The 25,168-nt window shown below is 38.4% G+C and overlaps 1 protein-coding gene across 1 annotated transcript in view; it reads left to right on the plus strand.

Annotated features, from left to right (window-relative positions):
* FRRS1 (ferric chelate reductase 1) overlaps positions 1–25,168 on the plus strand; it is a 73,343-nt gene that overhangs the window by 2,146 nt on the left and 46,029 nt on the right. The window contains exon 2 of the mRNA XM_065908176.1: positions 8,759–8,918. The gene's annotated coding sequence lies outside the window, so the exon portion shown is untranslated. The remainder of the gene's footprint in view (positions 1–8,758; positions 8,919–25,168) is intronic.

Below are 25,168 nucleotides of genomic sequence, written 5' to 3' on the forward strand. Positions count from 1 at the left end.
ATATTGTAACTTTTACTAACAAAACTCATTCTCATCTACTTACATTTAAAAATAAGATTTTTTTAGTGTTATAAATGAAAAACCAGAATAGCTAAATCCTGACTCATTCTAGTCATGAAGGTAATATTAACCCAAGGATAAATTAACTTTTAAACATATTAAAAAATATTAGTCAACTTAAGAAATTTGTGAATGATACATTCTTTTTCAAATTTCTTTTACATGTACACAGGCAAAAATGTTTGGAGACAACTGAGCTAGACAAATAACTATGGAAGACTGTGTAAATCAATCATGCAACTCTTTTAAGGGAGCTGCCATCTATTTTTAACTGTTCTGTTGGCAGATTTCAGCAGACAGCTGCATCAGATGGATGGAGACTGCCTGAGGGTGTGAAGAACACTGCGCTGGCCCACTTATCTCCAGTTGTGAAACCTTTAAAAACCCTAATATTTAAAAAGAAGTAATTGAGGCTAAACATTTTTAAAGTCTGGGATGGAAATAGTTCCCATTAGTGCCATAGAACAGAACACGGGGATCTATAGGCCTATAATAGCAACAGTTCTGGCCCATTTCCCTCAAGGCACTCCTTTTATTTGTCTAGAAATCCTTGGGTTCTTCTTATCAGTACTTAGGAACAGGTGAGAGTGAGGCTGGAATTGATCCACCTTTTTTGCTCTCTTGTTGATGAATCCAATGGAGGTACTTGTTTTTAGTTCAGATTTTTTTCCTGCATAACAGGCTTTGCTTTAGGGCTGCCTAGGAGCTGGAGCACCAGCAGTAGATGATTTATGAGGGTAGGAACTCTCACTTCCCTCATGCTATTCTTATAGAAAAGGAGTCTATTCAAACTGATCATAACTCCAGAATCTTTGTTCTTTTCATTTCTTCCTCCAAACATTTTCCCTGGGGCTGAGTCTATCAGATCTACACAGGAGAGCATTAAAAGAGCTAATTGAAAAGATTGCTAAGCTTGCAAGAAGCCAGAGACGGGCATTTTATTTCTCAGTTGGATGCTTGCTGAGCCACAGAACACGTAGGTCTCCCCTGGAGCTGTCATGGAAGTATGGTGATGAAATTACTAGGAGAATTTGGCTTGTACCTTCTGGGACTTGGGGATAAATATGAATATAGAGACTGGTGCCTATTTCTAGTCTAGAGATTTCTGAGGGAGTCTCTCTGGATTAGCCCATGTTTGTGGGACTTGAGGAGACTGTGGTAGAGTATACATGAATAAAGGAGGAGACAATCCCTTATCATATTCATTTGAAGAGGACCTGGAAGTTCTTGAGACTTCTAAGAAAAATGTTATCAGACAAAAAGGAAAACATGAGTTGCCATTTAGGAAGATAAACTTGTTCTAGTGTATCTCAGGGGGGGGATAATACCTAGAATTTCCTGGTGTCTACTGCCACCATGTGGGTACTTGCATTTATTGAATTTAAATGTGAATATTTCCCTCTTAAGGCTGATCCTAAGCCAAAATACAAAGAACTATAAGTGTGTTTTAGTGCTCTGCAGCCTCAGATTGGCTCCTAAGTCCCCTCGAGCTCCTCTGTGCTCTCAGACTCACAAGGAGGTTCCATCACTAAGTATTCTTCTCTTCTGTAGCACTCTGTTAAAATAGTAATAAAACCATGTTGCTGAGACCTCAATGACTTTGAGCTCTGAAATCAGTTTGAGGCAGAGAAACTCTAAAATGGTCCCCACTTATCTGTTTCCTTTTATTCATGCCCCATGTCACCATTTTACCTTTATCGTGGGTGGGACCTGTGTCTAGCTTCTAACTGACAGCTATGGCAGAGGCGATTGGGTGTCACTTTCATAATTACATGATATAATGCTGTAACTTCTGTATTGCTAGCAGAGTACCCTGACTGCCTCTGAGCTTAAGTGCATGAAGCAAGCATCTGTGTCTGGGAGACCCAGTGAAAATGAACTTAGGGCAAATACTGGCTGTCAGCAGGCAAGAAATGGAGGCCCCCAGTCCAGCAAGACAGAGATCACTGACTCCTGCTAACAACCAACCATGCGAAGTTGGGAGCAGATTTCTCTCCAGTTGAGCTTTCAGATGAGATGCTGGAAACCTTGATTGAAGCTTCATGAGAGACCCAGAAGCAGAGGACCTAGTGAGCTTTACCCAGGTTCTGCGAGATGATACATGTGTGGTGTTGTTAGCCACTAAATGTGTGCTAATTTGTTATACGACAATAGGTAACGGATATGCAGTTTTGTGGTTTTGCTTACGTCACTCCCCTCTTCACAGGACTGCAGTGTTAGTCCTTGGAGATTGTTCTTGGAAATAAATATAACTGACAATCCCCACTCTGTACTCAGAATTGTCCTTCTTCTTCCACCAAAGGTGTTACCTGATCACCTTTGTTGTGTTTGATTTCTCTGGGAAAAGTTGTCTCTCGGGTGATACCTTAGCTCCTCACACAAAGGGAGCTTTGTGGGGCCTGCCTATGTTGTTCCCCAAATAAGCCTGAATAATCTTAAATCCAGCAGTGGTGCAGCTTGGTCTAAAGCTGAGAGCTCACAATATGTCAGATAATTTGTCAATTTCCAGATGCATTATACCAGGGGTCCCCAACCCCCCAGGGCCACAGATCAGGGCTTCAGAGCAGTGAGCAGTGGGTGAGCAAGAGAAGTTTCATCTGTATCTACAGCCACTCTAGTTGCAGGAAAACAAGCTTGGGACTCCCGCTGATTCTCCATTATGATGAGTTGTATAATTATTTCATTATATATCACAATGTAATAATAAAAGAATAAAGTACAAAATGAATGTAATGCACTTGGGATCATCCTGAAACTATCCCACCTCACCAACTCCAGTCAGTGAAAAATTGCCTTCCATAAAACCAGTCCCTGGTGCCAAAATGTTGGGGACTGCTGCATTAACACTACTGTAGCTATAGTTATTAGATTGATATTAAACTTTATTCTTCATTTAAAAAATGTTTCATGCCCTGTGAAATACTTGACTATGAGCAGAAATATAATTAAAAAAAATACATGTACTCCAGTGGTCATTTCAGTACCATTTACAATAACCAGGACTTGGAAACAGCCTAAATGTCCATCAACAGAGGAATAGATAAAGAAGATGTGGTACATAACAAATATGATGGAATATTATTTAACCATAAAAAAGAATGAAATAATGCCACTTGTAGCAACATAGATGGACCTGGAGATGATCATACTAAGAGAGGTAAGTCAGACAGAGAAAGACAAATATCATATGACATCACTTATATGTGGAACCTGAAAAGATGAGACAAATGAAATTATTTACAAACCAGAAACAGACTCACAGACTTTGAAAACAAACTAATGGTTACCAAAGCAAAATGGTTGGGGAGAGGGATAAATTCAGAGTTGGAGATTAACATATATACTTAACTAAATACAAAATAAATAATCAAGAAGGACCTACTGTATAGCACAGGGAACTCTCCTCAATATTCTGTAATAACCTAGATGAGAAAAGAATCTGAAAAAGAATGAAAATATGTGTATGTATAGCTGAATAACTTTGCTGTATGCCTGAAACTAACAAAATTGTAAATCAATTATACACCAACATAAACGAAAAATTAAATTAAACAAAGGAAGACCATTGGATTTCTTGGATTTGACCAGACAGGAGGATAGAACTATTTGGTTGTGAATGTGTGCTGCTCTCCAAGAAGAGGGAAAAAGGACTTAGAGATCCTCAGGGCCTCTACCTCAGTCTCAACCCGGCAGATAGCCTCTGGCCTCCAAACGAAGCCTGAGGTTAGGAGTGCCCTCTGGAGCCAGGAGACGGGGACCACCCTGCAGAGTCCTGGAGGCGTGACTCACCCCCTCAAATCTCCCGCTTCCCTCTCTTCCCCCCACACCCCCACCAGCAGAGCTACAGAAGGAAGTGGGTAAGGCAGAGAGCTGAACCAAAAAGGATTATTCCTGAACTTTAAGACCTGAGGGAAATTCACCTTGCTAGATTGTGAATTTGCTTGGGATTTACCATCTTTTCCTTTTTTCCTGTTTCTCCCTTTTGGAATGCTAGTATCTATCCTATGCCTGGCCTGGCATATTTTGGAAGCTTGCCTGGTTTGGAAACTTGCCTGGTTCCACGGTTCACAGTTGGAGAGGAGTTATGCCTCAGATACTTGGAGACTCGTACCTACTTGATTTAGATGTCATTTAGATGGCACTTTAGACTTTAGAGTTCTTGCTGGAATGAGTTAAAGACTTTGGGGCTGTTAGGATGGAATGAATATATATTGCCTATGAGAAGGGTATGAATTTTGAAGAGTCAGGGGTGGAATTCATCAAATTCATATGTTGAAGCCCTAACCCTCAGTATGATGGTATTTGGAAGTAGAGACTTTGGAAGGTAATCAAGGTTAGATTAAGTCATGAGGGTGGGGCCCTCAGAATGAGATTAGTGGCTTTACAAGAAGAGGAAGTGAGAGGCTTGCTCTTTCACAGCAAGGGAAGGCCAGGTGAGGACATAGAAAGAAAGTGGCAGTCTGCAAGCCAGGAAGAAGGCTATAACCAGGAGCCGAATCAGTTGGTACCTTGATTTTAGATTTCTCAGTCTCCAGAACTGTGAGAAATACATGTCCATGTATTGTTTAAGCCACCTATTCTCTGGTATTAATATTTTTATGCAGAGCTGACTAATATAAAGAGTACAGGGAACACTTACATTATGTTGCAACAGGGAGCATAAAAAAATTAGAATAGTTTAGGAAGGGGAAATGAAACCAAGGAAAATTTTGTCAAGATGGGAGAAATACATGTTTGTGCCAGTGGAAATGAGCTTGAGAGTGAATCAAGCCCCTCCCTGAGTGGATGCACTAATTCTAGGCACAGTGGAAAATAAGACTGATGATCTCTGCTGTCTTGACATTTACATTTTAATTGAAACATGATGTGTGTGTGTGTGTGTGTGTGTGTGTAAGGGAGACAATGAACAAACAAACAAACAAAACACCAAATGAGTTCATATCTGAGTAGTGTGAATAATACTCACAAATCAGGCTATGTGATTCCAATAAATGGAATGAGTAAGAAACTGGATGATACTAAGGATACTGTATGGAGTTCATTTACTTCTTTATACTATAAGAAGTAAAGAAGATTCTAAGAAACCCCAAGGCAAAACAACAAAACATTAAACACTACAGAAAAGGCAATGCTCCAAATACGAAGCAACACAAAACTGTCTGATTTATAACAACGGGTAGAGCAGTAAGAAAAGAGAATCTGCATTGTACATTGTCATGCTGAGTGGCACTTGGATCAAGACTTTGGATATATAAATTAGGAAATCTATGAACAATGTTAAAATAATAATTGTAATATAGATATTGGTGATGGACAGGGAAGCCTGGCATGCTGTGGTCCATGGGGTCGCAAATAGTCAGACACAACTGAGCGACTGAACTGAACTGAGATGTCTTTGTAGTTTTTAATTTTGAAATCAATTTACAGGCAAAGCAGACAAGACTTAATTATGTTTACGGAATAGAATGTAAATGCTATTCACCTTGACCAAGTTATTAACAGAAGACAGGAGGGGATGGGGAAAAGAATGAATATAGCATGTTAGAGGTCCTATTATCCCCATCTACTATAGGAGAAACTCAAAGGATGATGTCTGTATTTGGAACTACTACATAGAATTTTAGATATTATGTGCAGTCACACAAGTAGCCAGTGAAAGTGAAAAGTGAAAGCAGAAGTGATAGTTGTTTAGTCCTGTCTGATTCTTTGCAACTTCGTGTAGCCCACCAGGCTCTTCTGTCCATGGAATTCTCTAGGCAAGTATACTGGAGTGGGTTGCCATGAGATCTTCCCCATAGAACTAAAAATGGTAATATGAACATATAGGGGGAAGAAGTGAGCAGAGCGGCAGGAAGTTAATTAAAAATGTCTTAAGATATATCAAGAAATAGTAGGAAGAGTAAATCATTAAGAAAAATGATATTAACCACCAGAAGAACCAAAGCAGATATATATGAAAGATTTTGCCTCTAGGTTTGGGAACTGATGTTACTAGTCAGAACACAGAATGATCGCTTTTCATTATTGCTGTTGCTGTTGTTCAGTTGCTAAGTCATGTCCAACTCTTATGTGACACCATGAACTTTAGCCCTCCATGGGATTTTCCAGACAAGAATACTAGTGTGGGTTGCCATTTCCTTCTCCAGGGGATCTTCCTGACCCAGGAATCCAACCTGTATCACCTGTTTGGTAGATGGATTCTTTACCACTGAGTCACCTGGGAAGCCCCTTGCTTTTCATTAGAAGGCTTCTATACTATTTGGACTTTAAAAACCATGTTTTATTTTGATAAAATTTTAAAGAACTAAATATGTATAAACAACTTGCTGCAATTAGAAGAATGTCTCCCTCTCTCTGAGTAAGCTGTTTACAAAGAGCTTTTCTTGGGGTGGAGTGGTGTAGGCAGAAAACTTCTGAGTTAAAACGATACCCACCACGTTTCCATCATTTCTGTAATGCTGAATTAGTATCCTTACATATTACCAAACAATGTCACAAAACGAAATTTTCTTCATTGTTTAAATCCTCACATATTGTTGGTTAGAATGAAAAAAAAAAAATGGTACAGTCACTTTGGAAAACAGTTTGGTAGTTTCTTGTTAAGTTAAACATACAGATGTGAATATTTATAGTGACTTTATTTCTAATTGCTGCAAACTGGAACCAGCTCAAAGGTCCTTCACCTGGTGAGTGGATAAACAAACTAGTATATACATGCACTGGAAAATTATTCAGCAATAACAAGGAATGAACTTCTGATCCATGTAGCATGGATGAATACCAAATAACTATGCTAAGTGAAAGATGCCAGATGCAAAAGGCCATAGAGGCTATGATTTCATTTATGTATGATTATATGATATTCTGGAAAAAGCAAATCTACAAGGAGAGAAAGCAGATTAATGGTACTATTTGTTGCCCCAGAATTCAGATGTTAAAGTCCCAGCTCTAGGATCTCAGAATGTGACCTTATTGGAATAGTGTCTGTATCAAGGAAACCAAGTTAAAAAGAAGCCTTTAGGTAGACCCTCATTCAGTATCACTGCTGTTCTTATAAAAAAGGAAAATGTGGACACAGAGACATACAGAGGGAAGATGATGTAAAGAGACATAGGAAGAAATCAGACATTTATAAACAAAGGAGAGAGGCCTGCAACTGATTCTTCCTTCTCAGCCCTGGGAAAAAACCAAACTGGTTGACTACTTGATTTTGGACTTTGAGATGTAGATTGTCTATTCTTTAAGAAATTCAGTTTGTGGTACTTTCTTACAGGAGTGCTTGCAAACTAATACAAATGGTTTTTAGGGTGGGAGTGAGACAAGTGTTGACTAAAGAGTCACAAAGGGACTCTCTGAGGTGATGAGAAAGCTCTATTTCTTGATTGTGGTGGCTGCATGATTGCATATGTTTCATGCATATGTCAGAAATCACAGAACTCTACACTGAAACTGGACAATTTCACTCTTTGTAGGATTATACTTCTATAAATACAACTTGAAAAAGTTAATAAAAATGACATTAAAAAAGGTTACTTTTAAAAAAGTGGAGAAGTGACCAGAATGTATGCCTATACAAAGATATTTATTTTAATGTTGGTCATAATAATAAAACGGCAGAATGAAACACAATGTCCAAAATAGGAGATTATTTGAACAAACGGTTAAATTCAGAGACAAAAGATAAAATTCTTTCCCTGACAGATCTTACATCCTAGAAAATAAGACAGTCAATACACAAATAGAGAAATAAATACATAAACATAATGTCAAGTAGTGATAAGTTCTGTGAAGAAGATAAAGCAGAGTAAGGAAGGAGAGTTATATGGAGCTGTGCTTTAGATGCAGTAGTGTGATGTTGACTGTGCTAGGTTATAATCCCCAGTTATTCCATCAAATACTAGGCTAGACATTGCTATGAAGATATTTTGTAGATGTGGTTCAAGTTCATAATCAGTTGACTTTCAGTCAGAGAGATTATCCTGCATATCTGGGTGAGCATGATACAATGATGAGTATGCTAAAAGACCTTACTAGCAGAGACTTCCTTGAAGAAGCAGATATTCCAGCTATGGTGAGAGAGAAAACTTGAGAGAAACTTATTATCTCTAAGACGGTGTTATCCTAGGGTTTTATTAATCAAGGAAGGGACTACAATTTTTTCTTTGTCATAGTAAGTGTTTTTAATTGGAGGATAATTTAACTGGAAGATTTATGTGTATATGTGCCTGTTCTTCCCAACGCTAAACGTTAGTGAACTCCAAAGCTCATTTTGTCAGATCTCTTCTTTTTTCCATCCATGCTCACTTTGTAGTACCAATGACTCAAATATTTATTTTCATACATGTCTATCAACAGATAGCTTCACTTGGCTATTTTAATGGCATCTAAAACTTAAAATGTCCAACACTCAGCTCTTGCTTTCCACCCTTCAAATCTGCTCTTTCCTTCTCCCACTAATCTTCCCATCCGAATAGATGCTACCACTACCAATTCTTCCTCTTGCCCTCAAATTTCCTGTCTTGGGTTCATCAGTTTTTTTCTGTTGATCAGAATTGACTCAAGAGATACAGTTCTGGTTGTTGCTTACTTTGCTCTCAGAGAAGTAAAGTTATTAGTGATTCAAGTTAGGAATTTATTCAGTGTTCTGAATTTAGAGTCTTAACTGTCAACATCTTAAAAGAAAATATCTCATTTTTAGGCTACAGAAGAACACACTTGGCCTACTGGGGGCAGCAGAGAACAGTGTGTTAAATATCTAGGCCCAGAGAAGACACTGGAAGCGTTTGGTTACTAAGCAACTCTCCCAAGCACTCAGATCACTGTGATCAGCAGTCAGCTCTGTCGTTGGATGATGGGAGGTAAGAGACTGGAGGGGAGTATCGGTGCCCATGTGCTTATCAGAGCTGGAAACCAATGGACAGACATGGCAGCAGTTTGCTCCACAGTAAAGTGAAGTCGCTCAGTTGTGTCCGACTCTTTGCCACCCCACGGACCGTAGGCCACCAGGCTCCTCTGTCCATGGGATTTTCCAGGCAAGAGTACTGGAGTGGGTTGCCACTTCCTTCTCCAGGGGATCTTCCTGACCCAGAGATCGAACCTGTGTCTCCAGCATTGCAGACAGACGCTTTACCATCTGAGCCAGCAGGGAAGCCCACAGGGATTATCAAATTCCCTGGAGAATCCATCACCTGCTGAGATTATGATCTTTGCTGACTCCCTCCAGCTGTTCGATGGCACCCTGATAGTTAGCTATCAGTGCATTAGCTTATGCAACAAATGGACAAAAAGATTCACTGTTTTTAGACTGCCTAGTGTTGTTGTTTTTTTCTTTTTTCCACATTCCCTTTCTTTTACACATTTTGTTTTTGTGTTTGGCCCTTGATAGTCTAAAGTCTGTGGAAAGAAGGCCTACATATAAGTATTGTAGGGGTGCAAAATTTGCCGCCCCAAAATCCTCTTTGGCATGAGGATTAATTTAGGCTGACCATTTTTAAGTAATAGAAGACTCAGGAAGTCTCTCTTCTACAACCTGTTGGCTGTTTAAATAATTTAAAAGGCCTGTTCCCAGAATAGAGCTATCACCAGAGATATGGGTGGTGTTGAGGGGGAACTCAGCTAGGCCCAGGGGTCAGAGTCCACTCTGTGTTCCATAGTTTCTACATGGCCAGCAAACATTTATTTACCAAACGTTTACTTTTCTATTTCTATGTCAGTTACCTTCTTCCTCTCTAAAGTCTCCAACCTATTACTCCCAACATCCGCATTTTTCTTTAGCTGAAGATGGTATTCAAGGTGAGATTTTAGGTCATTTTGGCAAGTAACTCAGTTTTTCTGCATCTCTCCCAGGGGTACATGTTATTAAACTTTTCTTGTTTTTTTTTTTTTGTCTCATGTCAGTTTAATTCTTAGACTATTGTGAAGAATTTAGAAGGACAGAAGAAAGTTTTTTCATCCCCAACAATACTGAGAAAGAAGGAACTGATAATTGACTTGGGGAGATGAAAAGTAGTTGGTTTCAACATTTGGGGCTGTTAGCCACAGTGAGAAATACATCTTATCTCACAAACCAGGACATATCTGCTCATAATCAGAAAAGCTCATGCAACAGCAATTACTTACCCTTTTCATATAAAGATATTTTCTCTGGTATTTTCTATTTTATTTATCTATCTTTTTTTTCTGATTGTGACCATTAAAATTATATAATCTACTAACAATTGGGTTGTGGCTCTGAGATGAAAAATTCTGAGCTATAAAATATGAAAAAGACAAAAAGTTGTAAGTCATCTCCAGGTTTAGCTTGTGTGGTGAGGAAAATAGGTACCTCTAATTGAAAAACAAAGAAGAAACTGGAAAGAGAAATTAATCATTTCCTGTGGCTACTGTTAACAGATGTGAAAGGAAAATATAAAAATGAAGTTGATTTTGCTAAGAAAACTCTCTAAAATGAACCAGGAGGCCACTGAGGAGGTGTGACTTGTATGCGTCTTGATGAAATCTGGCTTTTTGATTCTTGTCCTACTCAGCATCCTTGTTGGACTGTTATTACTCTAGGGGGCTCTTCGCAGCCTATCTGCCTTCTGGGCCCTTGCCCTAGAGCAGCTCATGATTCCTTGAGGACAGATGTTTCCTGCCTTGCGTCAGGGTCGGTCATGGTTCTTTGGCAGGCCATGTGGCTTTTATCTTTGTGGGCCCCTGCCTCTTTCTCTTCTCCAGAACACTCTTCTGGTTTTCTCCCAATCTGTGTCTCCCAAATCGCAATTCCTTAGACCCCCCAGTAAAACTCTTTGTTCTTTGCAACCTCAATATTTATTACTATCCAACACAAATGACCATAAACGTGGTAGCTAAAACAATGGAAATTTATTCTCTCATGGTTCTGGAGACCAAAAGCCCAAAATTAATATCAGCAGGCCAAAGTCAGGAGGTTGGCAGAACCACGTCCCCTCCACAGGCTCTAGGTGAGAATCTGTCCCTTGTTTCCCCAGCTTCTGAGGAGCTGCTGTCATTCTTCAGTGTTTACTTCCAGGGTCCCACTGTCTTCTCTTCTTTTGTGTGTATTCTCCTGCCTCTCTTTCCGGGACACTTGTGATTGCAGTTAGGTCACACCTGGATAATCTAAAATAATTACTCAGTGACATCTGCAACACTCCCACCCCACGCACTTTTTTTGGCCTTGTAACTTTCATAGGTTCTGAAGATTTTTGCATGTAGATAATTTTTTGGAGACTATTATTCAGTCGACTAGGAGAAAAATAGATTGAGTTCAGTTTTTGAATGGAGAGATGCTCAATTAGCTTGAAAGCAAGAAAACAAGACTGGAATTTATTATTATATAAAAGATGAGGGTTATAATTATATTTTGGGTGCTTATTAACATCGAGGAAAGTTGAAAGTCTAAGAGTGGAGGTGTTTATGGAAGCCTGAACCAAATTTATCTTCATAAAACATACAGTGTTGTTCAGTTCAGTCACTCAGTTGTGTCTGACTCTTTGCAACCCCATGAACTGCAGTACTCCAGGCCTCCCTGTCCATCACCAACTCCCGGAGTCTACCCAAATCCATGTCCATCGAGTCGATGATGCTATCCAACCATCTTATCCTCTGTTGTCCCCTTCTCCTCCTGCCCTCAATCCCTCCCAGCATCAGGGTCTTTTCAATGAGTCAGCTCTTTGCATCAGGTGGCCAAAGTGTTGGAATTTCAGCTTCAACATCAGTCCTTCAGTGAACACCCAGGACTGATCTCCTTTAGGATGGACTGGTTGAATCTCCTTGCAGTCTAAGGGACTCTCAAGAGTCTTATGGGACAAAGAACATGCTCAGATGTCTGGAAAACTACCAGACTGCATGTCTACAAGCACATGGGTTTACCAGATAATTGTGCCCTTTCCTTATTCCCTTCCTCCCCCTCTCCCTCCCTCTTTCCTTCCTTCCTTCTTTCTTTCTCACCCACCTAGGAAGACACAATATATTACAGTAGATTTAGAACCTCTTTGTACAAGTATAAGTTAGTGCCTGGTACAATCTTTGTGATACAGTAGGTTACTTGACAAAATATTTGTTGGATGATTGTGATGATTTTTTTTAAAACTGACCACCTAAAAATCTAATATTTTTCTGGTGCACTATGTGCCTCTTCTTGGCTACCAGAAACTGCATTCAGAATTTGACATGAGACTTTAGAGAATATATGATTCTGGTTGTAACCCCTCACTTTCACTTTTGAGGTAACAAGAGCAGAGAGGATAAGTGATTTGTCTAAAGTGATCTAGTGCTCTTTTCACCACACTCCTTTGCTTTTTCACCCTCATTTTAAGCCAAGCTTCTCTAGTTTACCTGTCAACCTGAAGAAGCAGTGCAGGCATGCATGCTAAGTCTCTTCAGTCATGTCTGATTCTTTGTTATATTATGCACTGTAGCTCGCCAGGCTTCTCTGTCCAGGGGATTCTCCAGGCAAGAATACTGGAGTGAGTTGCCACGTCCTCCTCCAGGGGATCTTCCTGACCCAGGGCTCGCACCTGCATCTCTTATGTCTCCTGCATTGGCAGGCAGGTTCTTTACCACTAGTGCCACCTGGGGAGCCTGAAGAAGCAGAACTATTACTAAAATGGGGTAATACTCTGAGTCTTTCCCCTGTTGGTAATTATTTTCTTCAAAAGCAAAATGCTTCATTCCATTGGAATCGGGAGTGACTCATCCAATCACAGCCTTATGCAGTGGAGCCAGTCTCATACCTCATATCTGCTTCCTGCTGCAACTTTGGAAATGCGCAGTGGCATTTTTTTTATTATCAGTAATGGGTAGAACAGGGCTTCTATATTAATAGCTGGAGTAATGGAAGGCTTAGACTTTCTACAAAGAGCAGGACGGTGTGGCACAACAAGGAAATATCTCACTGGAAAAGAATGATCAGAAAGCAACATCCTATGCCACAGAGTTATCCTCTGGAGTAGATGTTTTTGACTTAAGATCATCTCCAAGTTTTTTTAAATTTTTTTAATTATTTTTTTTATTTTAATTTTTTTTCCAAGTTTTTTTATAGTGAAAAGAAACTATGGTGAAAATAAAGATTTTTTTTCAAGAGATTAATTTTACCTAAATAAGTCAAGACTGGATCTCAGTAACAATGTTAATTACCTTTTGAAGACACAGATAATTCTAGCCAGGGGTTGGGTGAAGTGGCAGATATTGTTCAGGCTCATTCATCATAGAGAAGTCACATTATGTTGAGTAATTTAAGGAGTAGGCTGTGTTTAGAGGGGCATACTGTGAAGTCACCTGGAACTGGTGGGAAGAAAATTATGAAGAAGAATATTGCTACTACTAATCTAACACTGAGAATGGCTTTGTGTTGTCAGAGAACACGTAAAATGTGGATTGAATGAACAGACTTTGGTCAGAAGTTTATGGGTAATTTTCTAACAATTTCTTATTGTGAAGCATGGGAAGATGGGAGATTTCATTTACAAATACTTTTGTGGCAGGCACTGTGATTTACAGATATATTTCATTTGACCTTCAGTCTATGGAATCTGGACATTCATTCATTCAGCAGTAAGTAGTAAGTGAAGGTTTTTTGAGAATTACATGGTATGAGTTATACTTTAGGAAGATTAATATGATAGCATGTGGGATGGCTTATTAAGTTGATGAGAAACTGGAGGTGCTTAGTAGTTAATGACCATGGTCCTGCCGAGAAGTAATGAGGATGTAAGCCAGAATGAAGGCACTGGAAATAGAGAAGAGGGGATGAATTTGGATGAAATTTGATGAGATATAATTAAAGACTGAGTGAAGATAAGTTCATTTTAGACAGTGGATTTGGGTTTTATGGTGTTGAACAGTCCATGGAATTCTCCAGGCCAGAATACTGGAGTGGGTAGCCTTTCCCTTCTCCAGGAGATCTTCCCAACCCAGGGATCAAACCCAGGTCTCCTGCATTGCAGACGGATTCTTTACCAACTGAGCTGTCAGGGAAACCCTTTATGGAATTGAGGCAGGGTCTAAACAATTGGAGATGTTTTACGGGAATGTAATTTTTAATGACATGCTGACTGCAATAGGAAGATTTATATGTTTGGCCCATCCGCCCTCATTCATACTTGGCAGTGGGACTCAGTATATGGAGTCAGTAACTCTGGCTTAGAACCCTGTTGGCCACTTTTTTCTGCCCGACTTTGGTCTATTTACTTAGCCAGGCACAGCCTTAGCCTTCTCAGCTGCAGTATGTCCATGACAAATACCTTTTACCTAGAGTCCTTGTGAGACTTAGATATGATAATTCATGTGCTTGTTCAAAATGGAAGCCTAATAGATGGCTCTCCTTGTTCATGCTATACTTTATTTGCCTTATTCATCCTCATTCTCACATGAGTATGCAGTGGATTTTTCCAGTGACTGCACGATGTGTTGTATTGTGTTGCAACAGACTGAATGGAGAAGCAGGTATGAGAATCCAGCTGTCTTTTATTAACCCAGGCTCAAAAGCAATTTGTAAAAATTTAAACAATACTACTCTTCTCACTGAATTCTTATTTTTGGAAAACACTTATAAAAGCAAGAGGAAAAAATATTAAGAATAAAAAAGAAAAACTACATGTGATGAGTTCATTATTGTCATTTGTCCATAAATAAATATATGGAATTTGTGAATAAGTATTTAAATATATCTCATTTTAAATTTTTTAATACAATAGATATTGACAGATATCACCCCCATAACTAAACATCTCTTAGGGGCTCTAATAATTTTTAGGAGTTGCAAAGGGATTCTGAAACCCAAAAATTTGAGAACTGCTAATTTAGAAACCTGAGAGTGGGATCCAATGGGCTGGTGCCTACTTCTCAGAGTCCAATGTCCATTGAAGACTTTAATAAATAGCGTTTCTTTTCTGGCAGCTGACAAGTTGCTGAAGAGGTGAGCTTCTGGGGGGGAATGATAAGGGGACTTTAAGGGACATGATAAGCCTGGAAAGGCTGGTTTTAGAAAGTGCTAACCTCTCCATTCAGTTTTTTCTGCCGTACCATACTGCTTTCTAAGAGTGCTTTAGGATGAAAGATTGATAGCATATTCTAAGAATTATTTGTTTTATAGACTTTATCATGCTTTTGGCATGTAAAGTGTTCACTGGGGACTATTCCTGGAAAGAGTTTAATTATAGAAAGTTTTGTTACCACTTGACCCTTAATATGGAAGGACTGAAGTTCAACTGACTCAGTTTAAGTTCATTCACGTTCCAAGCAGCTTTAGGATAGAAAATCAGAGTCTTCTTTATTTAAAGCTTCTCTCTAAAATCCTGTAGAGGGGGCTTTTGTTAATTTGTGGCAAGTTCTAAAGATTAAAGTGATGGTGTTCTTTCCCTACTCTTTTCCTTTTTGAAATACTTTTAGAAAATTTGCTAATGTGATTGCCAACTAGCGATCACAAGTCAAGGCATGTGTGACAGTCTGTTTTTCAGTCTGCACATACTAGTCATGGTCTGAGGTATTTAATATTGTTTTTTCCTAGCCCTGAGTTTTTGTTTTTTTGTTTTTTGGACAAAAAATCTTGGCAAAAGAAAGATTAAAGGCTTTAAAAAGAAGCAAAAACAAACAAAACCCCTACATTCCAAGGTGTGCGTGCTCAGTGCTGAGTCTGTCCAACACTTTGTGACCCCATGGACTGTAGCCCACTAGGCAACTCTGTCAATGGGATTATCCTGGCAAGAATAGGGGAGTGGGTTGTCATTTCCACCTCCAGGCGATCTTCCCCCACCCAGGGATCCAACCTACCACTCATGCATTTACAGGTGGATTCTTTACCACCTTGGGAAGCCCCAAGGTAAATTTTGTGTGATAAAAGAATTCTTTTGCATTGTCACTTGCACTTTCAAAGGTTTCATTTTAATGCAGTCTGATTCTATTACACCTTTTGTACTTAATTGGAATAGTCTGCTAATTACTGTTATTCCCTAGATAAGGTTGCCAGATAAACTAAGCTAAGCTAAGCTAAGCGAAAGTCGCTCAGTCATGGCCGACTCTTTGCGACCTCATACAGTCCACTGAATTCTCCAGGCTAGAGTAAGTGGCCTCTCCAGGCGATCTTCCCAACCCAGGGATGGAACCCAGGTCTCCTGCATTGCACAGCTGGATTCTTTACCAGCTGAGCCACAAGGGAAGCCCAAGAATACTGGAGTGTCCCTTTGCCAGCGGATCTTCCCCACCCAGGAATCAGACCAGGGTCTCCTGCATTGCAGGCGGATTCTTTACCAACTGAGCAATTAGGGAAGCCCTGTCAGATAAAATACAAGGTAAATTTGAATTTTAGGGAAACAATGAATCATTTTTTAATATGTGCGTCGTCAATATTGCATAGGATAATGCTTATATTAATGAATGATTGGTTGTTTATCTGAAATTTGAATTTAACATCCTATGCAATAATTTTGCTAAATTTGGCAACCCTTACCTAAGCACAAACTGGTTCTCTGTCTTTACTGAGCATTATACAGAACAGGTTGTATTTCAAATGGTTTTATAGTTAAAGACAAAAATTTAATTTTCTCAGTGAAACAGTGATTAGGTGGTGTGGTAAAATTGTTTCTTTGTGTAGAACAGAAGGGTTAATTCTCAGAAACAGAGTCCTGAGACTAGTGTCGGGCTTGCAAATCCTGTTTTGCTGCTTAGTTTGGGAAACTCTCTTCTTACGGGTAAGCTGGCTCCACCCAGCTGCTGAAAAAGAGATACGAGTTGTTAACAAAACCGGAAGCTGGATAGGCTGCCTTTGCTTCTCAAGGTAAGTGTCTCCTGTTTTCTTTCTGCCAGAGCTTTTGGTAAGGCACTTAAGAATTAATTCCAGCTCCGTGGAGAGCAGTTGCTTGTGCTGACCCGGGCTGCTGGAGACGCAGGATGGATGTCTTATTAACGAACTGTGTTCTGGAGCATGTGAGCTTGTGTTGAGCTAATGAGTATTCGCTAAGGAGTTAGGTTAATAATATGTCCCATGACTTTGACTACAGAGCTTTAATCCCATGAAAAGGGTGATTGTAAGTAGAAACATGTTTGGGATCATGAAAAGCCCTGACTTTGTTCGTGCATCAGTGTTTAGTCCTTAATTTTTAGCAATGGAAACTCCCTTTTTACTTAACCTAATGGCATACTTTATTTGATCTTTAAAGTGTCTTTTAATTTAGGAATCTTAGCCCCCGGACCCCTAACTCTGGTGTGCCTTTAGAATTTCAGAGAGGCTCTGGGGTGACTAGGTGTTACCTCTGCCTTTAAGTTTTTTAAATATCTTGTCATGCTGTCCTAGGGGCAAAGGGGGAGTTTTCAGTTTGTAAATGTATTATCAGAAATAATTCTTTATAAAGCTAAACTTTTAGTTCAGATATTTTCTTTCTCTGAATTACAGAAAAGGTGGAAGAAAGCTTTGAATGTTTACTTGGATAGTGCAAAGGTGGGAGGCTAAAACTTGGTCTGTTGATTTACTGAAAACAGTGAAGGACTTTTTTTTTTTTTTTTTAAGGGGATGAGTTCTACTAAGTCTTTTAATAAGCCAGTATGTTCATTCTTTTTGCTGACTGTACTTTCTGTTTCACACCTGTCCACTTAGGTAATGTCAGATTTTCTGGAATCACACTATTGCATTGCATTGAGTGCTATTTTCAAGGTTGTCTGCTCAGTTATTGTGAAAGGAAATCAAGGAGTAGAATGCCTTTGCTTCTTTAAGACAAGTCAACCAGTTGTGGCAGAAAAATGCATTAACATGTTTTATTAGCAAAACACTACAGCTTATGGAGCCTCCCAGAAGAGACCAGTTATTTAAGGTTGGCAGAATTAGGCAATATTCCAAGGAAGAAAGGATTTTATGCAAGATCTGGTTTGTGGTAGACACTGTGCTAAATGTTTCACAGATGTTATTTTATTTAATCTTCATCAAGGCCCAAATAATTTGCCCAAGGTCAGTCACTAAGGTGGTGCCTGCTGGATTCAAACCTAGGTCTATGTGATTTCAGAGTCCTTACTACACACTGTCTGATAGGACAGAGTGGTTAATAGCATTTTAAATGGACCTTGAAAGAGGCGTGGAGGTTTTATGAAAACAAAAACAAACAAAAAACAGTAAAAGTAATATAGAATATTTGAAAATTGAAAAAAATTCTAAACATCTTACAGTTTATTTAATGTTTCTTTACAGTCTTCACATATGCATGTTTGTAAGTCTATTTTTAAATTACAAAGCACTGCATGCTTTAAAAAATATACACAATTTAAAAAGGATTAAAAAGAAGTCCACTCCTCTTCCCATATTGAAAACACTTTCCTAGGGGGTAGCTGCTATTGAGAATGGTTAAAGGATGGTGTTTTTTCTTTTCTCTTTTCTTTTGTATGTAACTTAAGTATCCTTTTGTAGTATGTTGCTTTTATTCCTCACTATGGCGTGAGCACGTCTCCGCCTAAGTGTGTGCAGATTCATGTCTTGGAATTTTGTGAAAAGAATTTATATTTGCAAAGCATTTAAAAGAATTCCTACCTCCTAGAAAGCAGTCAGTAATTATTAGCTGTTATTCCTGTCATTATTTATTCTATTTCATGCTTTTAATGGATACACAGTATTTTATTTTATATTTTATTAAAGCAGAGTTGATTAACAATGATGTGTTAGTTTAAGTGTACAGGAAAGTGATTCAGTTATATTTATACACATATATATGTTTATATGTATCTATTCTTTTCCCTTATAGGTTATTACAAAATATTGAGTATAGTTCTTTGTGCTATATAGATATCCTTGTTGATTACTTAAGTTATACATAGTGGTGGGTACACATTACTTTAGAGTTTGGGGACAGCATAGAATAAGGGGCATCCCAGGTGACTCAGTGTTAAAGAATCCACCTGCCAATGCAGGAGACACAGAAGACACAGGTTCAATCCCTGGTTTGGGAAGATCCCCTGAAGGAGGAAATGGCAACCCTCTCCAGTATTCTTGCCTGGGAAATCCAGACAAAGGATGGGCCACAGTCCATGGGGTGGCAAGTACTTGGACATGACTGAGAGACCAAGCGTGAGCATGCATAGCATAGAATATATTTGTAACCACCTAAATTGTCTTACATTTTTGTTATTACAAATAACCCTTGCACAACTGTGTGGACTTTTCTTTTTCTTTTCTAAAAATTGAAGCATAGTTGGCCTACAATATTATATTAGTTTCAGGTATACAACAGAGTAATTCAAATTTATATAAAATATACTCCATACAAAGTTGTTTTTTTTTTTTTTTTTTAATATTGACTATATTTCCTGTGCTGTTTGTTGTGTGGGTTTTGTTTTTTTTTTTTTTTTGGTAGGATAAATTCCTAGAAGTGAAATTCCTTAGTCAAAGGTTAAACATATTTTAGTTCAGTAGGAAATTGTTACATTTCCTCCAAAAACATTGCAGTGATTTACACTCTTCACTGTATGACAGCACTTACTTCTCCACATCCATGCTTATATTGTATATTACCAGTCTTTTGCATTTTACTTGAAATGATAGGCAACTTACCTCTTTTTTTTTAAACAATGTTCAGATATTTTTGTATGTATTTTTACCCCCCATTTAACATATTTCTGTTCTGATATGGGTAGGAATTTGATGTGTAGCATAATGGAGGTCCCAGTGAGAAGATAGAACATGGGTAGAAAAAAAGTGAAGCGCCTGTTCCAGAAGCAGGTACAAATGGTACATTGTTGTTGGAGCACGGATTGGGTTGAATACACATTAAATGCCTAATGCTTTTGTCCTTAATTGCTTAAGTCCTGAGAAGCTGTAGAAGGTTTTTGGAGAGAGGAGTGATGTAATGAGAATTGTGCCTTAGGGAAATGATCTTGTGATGTTTTGTAGGACAGATTAGAATGGAGATGCAGAAACAAGGAGGCAATGGAAAGGATTTCACTAATCTGGGTGACAGGTAATGAAAGCTTTATGCTTGAAGGTGTTGTTGGAATGGAAAGCAGCAGACAGATATAATAGAATGAAAGGTAGAAGAGAGAAGCTGAAGGGATAAGTAGGCAAATGGAAGAGTAGAGGTGGAATCTCCTGAGCTTGTTTGGAAATTGGGGTCCCAAAGAGTGTTTGGAGCCAAATCTTGAGAATTTGGGATTTCAAATCTGTTGACTAAAAATGTTGATAAGCCACCATCAAAATAGGAAACTCAGATGCAAGAGCTAGTTTGGAGGAAAAAGTAATGAATTTCATTTCAGAAAGAAATGAGCTTATTGTCATCCAAATGGAAATCTATAGATACTTGGATATCTGAGTCGAAGCTTTATGATTTGGGAAGGGGGCGAATGAAAGATTTGGGAAATATTATTCAGGGATGATAACTGAGGCTATGGAAGGGATAGCCTGTAGAGAAATGCAGGGGTCAAGAGAAAAAGTCTTGGGGATGGATATCTTCCCAAGTGGCTTAGTAGTGAAGAATCTGCGTGCCAATGCAGGAGCTACAGAGGACGTGGGTTCAGTCCCTGGGTCAAGAAAATCCCCTGGAGAAGGAAATGGCAACCCACTCCAGTATTTTTGCCTGAAAAATTTTATGGACAGAGGAGCCTGGTGGGCTACAGTCCATGGGATCGCAAAGAGTCTGATACAACTGAGCAGTCAGTCACACACTGTGCGTCCAATGACAATGACATCGTCAGGTAAGAGAAAAAGCTTTCTGATGATGCTGTGATTAGAAGAATCAGAATTAGATTGGGGAGCTTCTGGTTCTTTTTCTTCAGTGGTTTTCCTTTACCTTTCCTTTTCCTTAAATTCTAAATTCTTTTCAACCATTTTCAGTTGTCACACCTGACAGACCTCAAATTGACTGTCAATGTGCCATTTTTTTTTAATGCTCTTTATTTTTTAGAACCTTTACCGAAAATGTCATAACTCCATTTGTTAATTTTAAAAAACTGTTTTTCTCTATACTTCCTGCTGTGAAAATGGAGTCTGAAACATTTTTATCTGGGGAAGTGGAAATACTTGACCTGGTTTTCAGTTTCCCTAAAATTTGAGTTTCAGCTATCAAAGTCAGTTTAACTCTTGATATTATGGAAGCTTTCTAGGAAGGTGAAGTTAAATTACTGGCAAGAAGGGGAACATATTTTCTGAAATATTTCAGAAGGCTTGAACAAATTAAATGCAGATGAAAGAAACACATGGAAATCTCAATTGTTTAACCACAACGGTGTTCATCAGAAGAACTTAGCGCATAATGGCGATATGGAAAGTGACTAGTGATTATAAATGATGGCAATTACCATTTATTGATGGTGTTTTTAAGCATTATACTAGTTGTTTTTGTATCCATTGTTTCAGGGGCTTTAGTTTTATGAGAGAAATCTCTACATTGCTTCTCAGACTCATATAGTAGACCCAACATTCTGAATAAAGTAGGCTAATTTCGATTTCTCATTTGTCATAATATGCCCCCACTCACATTGTTTGTTGTGAAATTCGAATTCTCGCTGCATCTTCCAGATCCTCTCTCTCAAAGGAGGGAGCAAAGATTTGAAGTGAAGAGAATGCAAATGTTGGAGGTGGGTTTGCGTTCTAATCCTAAAAGTGCTCAGGATTTTGTGCACATTTCCTGGTCTCAGTTTTCCATCTCTAAAATGATGCTTGTTGTAAGGATTATGTTAGATGTAGTCTCTACTAGTTTATCACCAAATGTATGTTTCTTTTTCTTCTTTTTCACACTATGTCCCCTTTCTTCCCCCCTCTATAGTAAAACTAACCCTTTCCTTTCTTACTGCTATAGAAATTTCATTGCTTTCTGTGTATCTCTTGTGCTTGGTCTTATCTGATTTTGTCAATCTCCTTATCCTTCTCTGGTTCTACCTACTTTTCTAAAACTCTTTTCATGCCTAGCTCTGGCATTGTAAGGCGAACACCTATTGGTATCTTTAACCCCAGCCCCTCTAGCTTTTGGTCATAGGCTTAACAGTTTTGCCCTAGCTCCTAGATGAAATGCTGAAATTACACATACTGTGTCCCCAAATTAATTTATCATTCAGCTTGGAATTTCAATTTAATTTTTTAATGGAAACATTATTAAAAAATGGTGGTTCTGTTTCTAGGCCAAAACATGAACAAAAGCATGTTTAACTTATAAGCAAATTGAAAAATTTTATACTTATAACAAAATAAAATGATGCTATTGTAATTTTAGTTAATAAAATAAAAGCAATATTGGATAAAAAGTAGTTATTAATTTTAAACATTATGGATTGTGCTTTATGGAAATTCTGAAAGGAGCATTTAGTGCTTTAGGGATTGCAATGTTTTTATATTATGGTTACGATGAAATAAATTTTCATATTTTATGCCAGACAAGTGAAAGTGAAAATGTTAGTCACTCAGTCATGTCTAACTCTTTGTGACCCCATGGACTGTAGCTTGCCAGGCTCCTCTGTCCATGGAATTCTCCTGGCAAGCATACTGGAGTGGGTTGCCAGACAAGGAACATTTAAACATAAACTTTTCTCTGCTCCTTTTGGCCACCTATCTCCCCTCTAGTGTGTACCGTGCATTTGTATTACGGGTTAACCAGACAAATACTTCCTCAACAGTAAAGATCAATTTTTCTTCTGGCACCAGTCTTGCTACTCCTTTAAAGATAACATTCCTTTCTCAATCCAGTAAGGGGTTAATTACCCGAGGTTGATTATCTTGTACATGCAGACATATTTGGTGAAATCAGCGGTGAAGAATTCACCTGCAATGCAGGAGACCCAGGTTTGACCCCTGGATTGGGAAGATCCCCTGGAGAAGGAAATGGCTACCCACTCCAGTATTCTTGCCTGAAGAATTCCATGGACAGAGGAGCCTGGCGGGCTATGGTCCAGGGGGTCGCAAGAAACAACTGAGTGACTAACTTTCACTTTTGTGTATGAAGCCAGTATATTATTTCTCCTAAAGATAGTGATTGATGTAAAACAAACTGGTCAGATGACCTGGGGAAATACTGGGTTGCACCTGATGAAAGTCTTTAGCTTAAACACTTAACTGATGTCCTTATTAATGTTACTAGCTATATTATTTGTATTCTGCCTATTTTACATGACTATTGTTTCTTGCACTACCAAATGTGTCACTGACCTAAGGTAAATTTAGTGATGATTAGGAAACCTCAAATGATTGGCCAACTATGTAGTACTATAAGCTCGATTATAAGTGTAACTAGTAGTGGGAAGAAGCAACAAAAAGGAACCATTTCCTGACCATGACAGACTAGTAAGACAGGTGGTCTGGAGACTTTTGGCTACTGTTAACTGGGCTTAGTTCAGTAAGAGCACTTTGAGAGCTTATCAGTGAAACCCTTGCTGGTCTGGGAATGAGTCTTCCTACTACCAGGGGGCAAATTTGTCACAAAATGCTTACTAAACCTTAGTTGAAGTTAAGACCGAAAGGGAAGGGATTGGAAAGAATGTTGTCCAACTTCAAAATCAAGTGATCAGCTGCTTCAGTCGCTGACCTATGGTATACCCTGAAAGAAGTTGACAGTGAAGATCAGCATAAGGCACTCTGTGCTCTGGGAAAATTGGCAGGACAGGCCTGCAGATAGATATTTTTAGGGAAAAATTTTAAGAACCCAGTTTCTTGCATCTTCCCTTACTTAGAGGAGCACTAAAATCATTCACTGAGATATCTCCTCCTTGAGAAAAACAGTAAATTTTAGCAGCATGTGTACATGATTGCACATACCCTCCTCTCTAAAAATCACATAATACTGATCTCTCCCTTTACCTCTTTAGAACAGTTTTCAGATCTCTAAAGAAAGCGAATTTACTAGCCATATTTATAGTTTTTGTTCAGGTTTACAAATGATATAATATAGAATCAGACTTTTTTCCATTGAATAAGTCCATCTCTATCTCCAAAATACTCGTTGTGGCTTGGCTTATTTGTCTCTTCTATAGTTCTGAGAACTCTTTTTTCTTTTTTTAAAAAAACCTGACATCCCTGATCCTCCTAAATTAGAACTTTCAAGACTGAACTTTAGCGGTCTGGTCTGTATGTGCCGTGAAATAATGTTTTCAAATTGCGGATTAGAGCCATTGATAGATTATGAAATAACAATTCAGTTGGATGTGACCAGGGCTTCCCGGATGGCTCAGTGATAAAGAACCTGCCTGCCAGTGAGGAAACATGGACTCAATCTGTGGGTCAGGAAGATCCCCTGGAGAAGGAAATGGCAACCCACTTCAGTATTCTTGCTTGGGAAATCTCATGGACAGAGGAGCATGGAGTGCTATAGTCCATGGGGTTGCAAAAGAATGGACATGACTTAGGGACTAAACAACAACAAGAAGGATGTAACAGGATAAAAAAAAGGAAGAAAAGAAAATATATGAGTTTATCATGTGTGACAAAAGTAAATGATGGCTCTTGAAATGTTTGTAAGGTCATAAAGATATTTCTTAACTTTGGGTGTGGTAAAAAAAAATTAAAAATACCCACAAGATATAGCAAAAAATATTTTCCCCCCAATTTTAATATTTTTTATAGTAAACTCTTCTGGTTAAGTTTTTACTTTTTTGTGACTTTTCATAATTGAGAAAACCTTTTTACTTCATACCTGTGCTTTAATTAAATCTCTCAGTGCCTACACTTATTTCCTGTTTGATGTGGAGTAGGTGTTACTGGCGACTTCCCACAATTTTTTGTGTCTGTGTTAACTTTTGAACTCCTTTGATGCTTTCATTTAAAATAAGTGACTGGTAATAAAAGTTAGAGCTTGAATGAAATATAACTAGGCTTGATTAGTTATTTGCTAACTTACTCATCTCACATGGTTTTCGAAGATGTGCTTTCCTCCGTATTTCTTTTTTCTCACATGTTCTTGGGGTAACACAGTTAAAAGATGTAATGACTGCTTTATTTAAAAGTATCCTTAATTAACACATAATCCTTTTTCTTACATATATTTTCAATTGAATTCTTTTCATTTTATCTGAATTTTACTTTATTGTAATAAATACGTTGTCTTGATTAATCTCTGTAGTTCACAGTCACAATAATAATAATTACATATTCCTTTAGGTACAAGAGCTTAGTATTTAAATAATAAAGTTTATTTTCATGTGAGACATATGTAGA

The sequence above is a fragment of the Muntiacus reevesi genome, chromosome 1 (genome assembly GCF_963930625.1).
Source record: "Muntiacus reevesi chromosome 1, mMunRee1.1, whole genome shotgun sequence".
Taxonomy (NCBI): domain Eukaryota; kingdom Metazoa; phylum Chordata; class Mammalia; order Artiodactyla; family Cervidae; genus Muntiacus; species Muntiacus reevesi.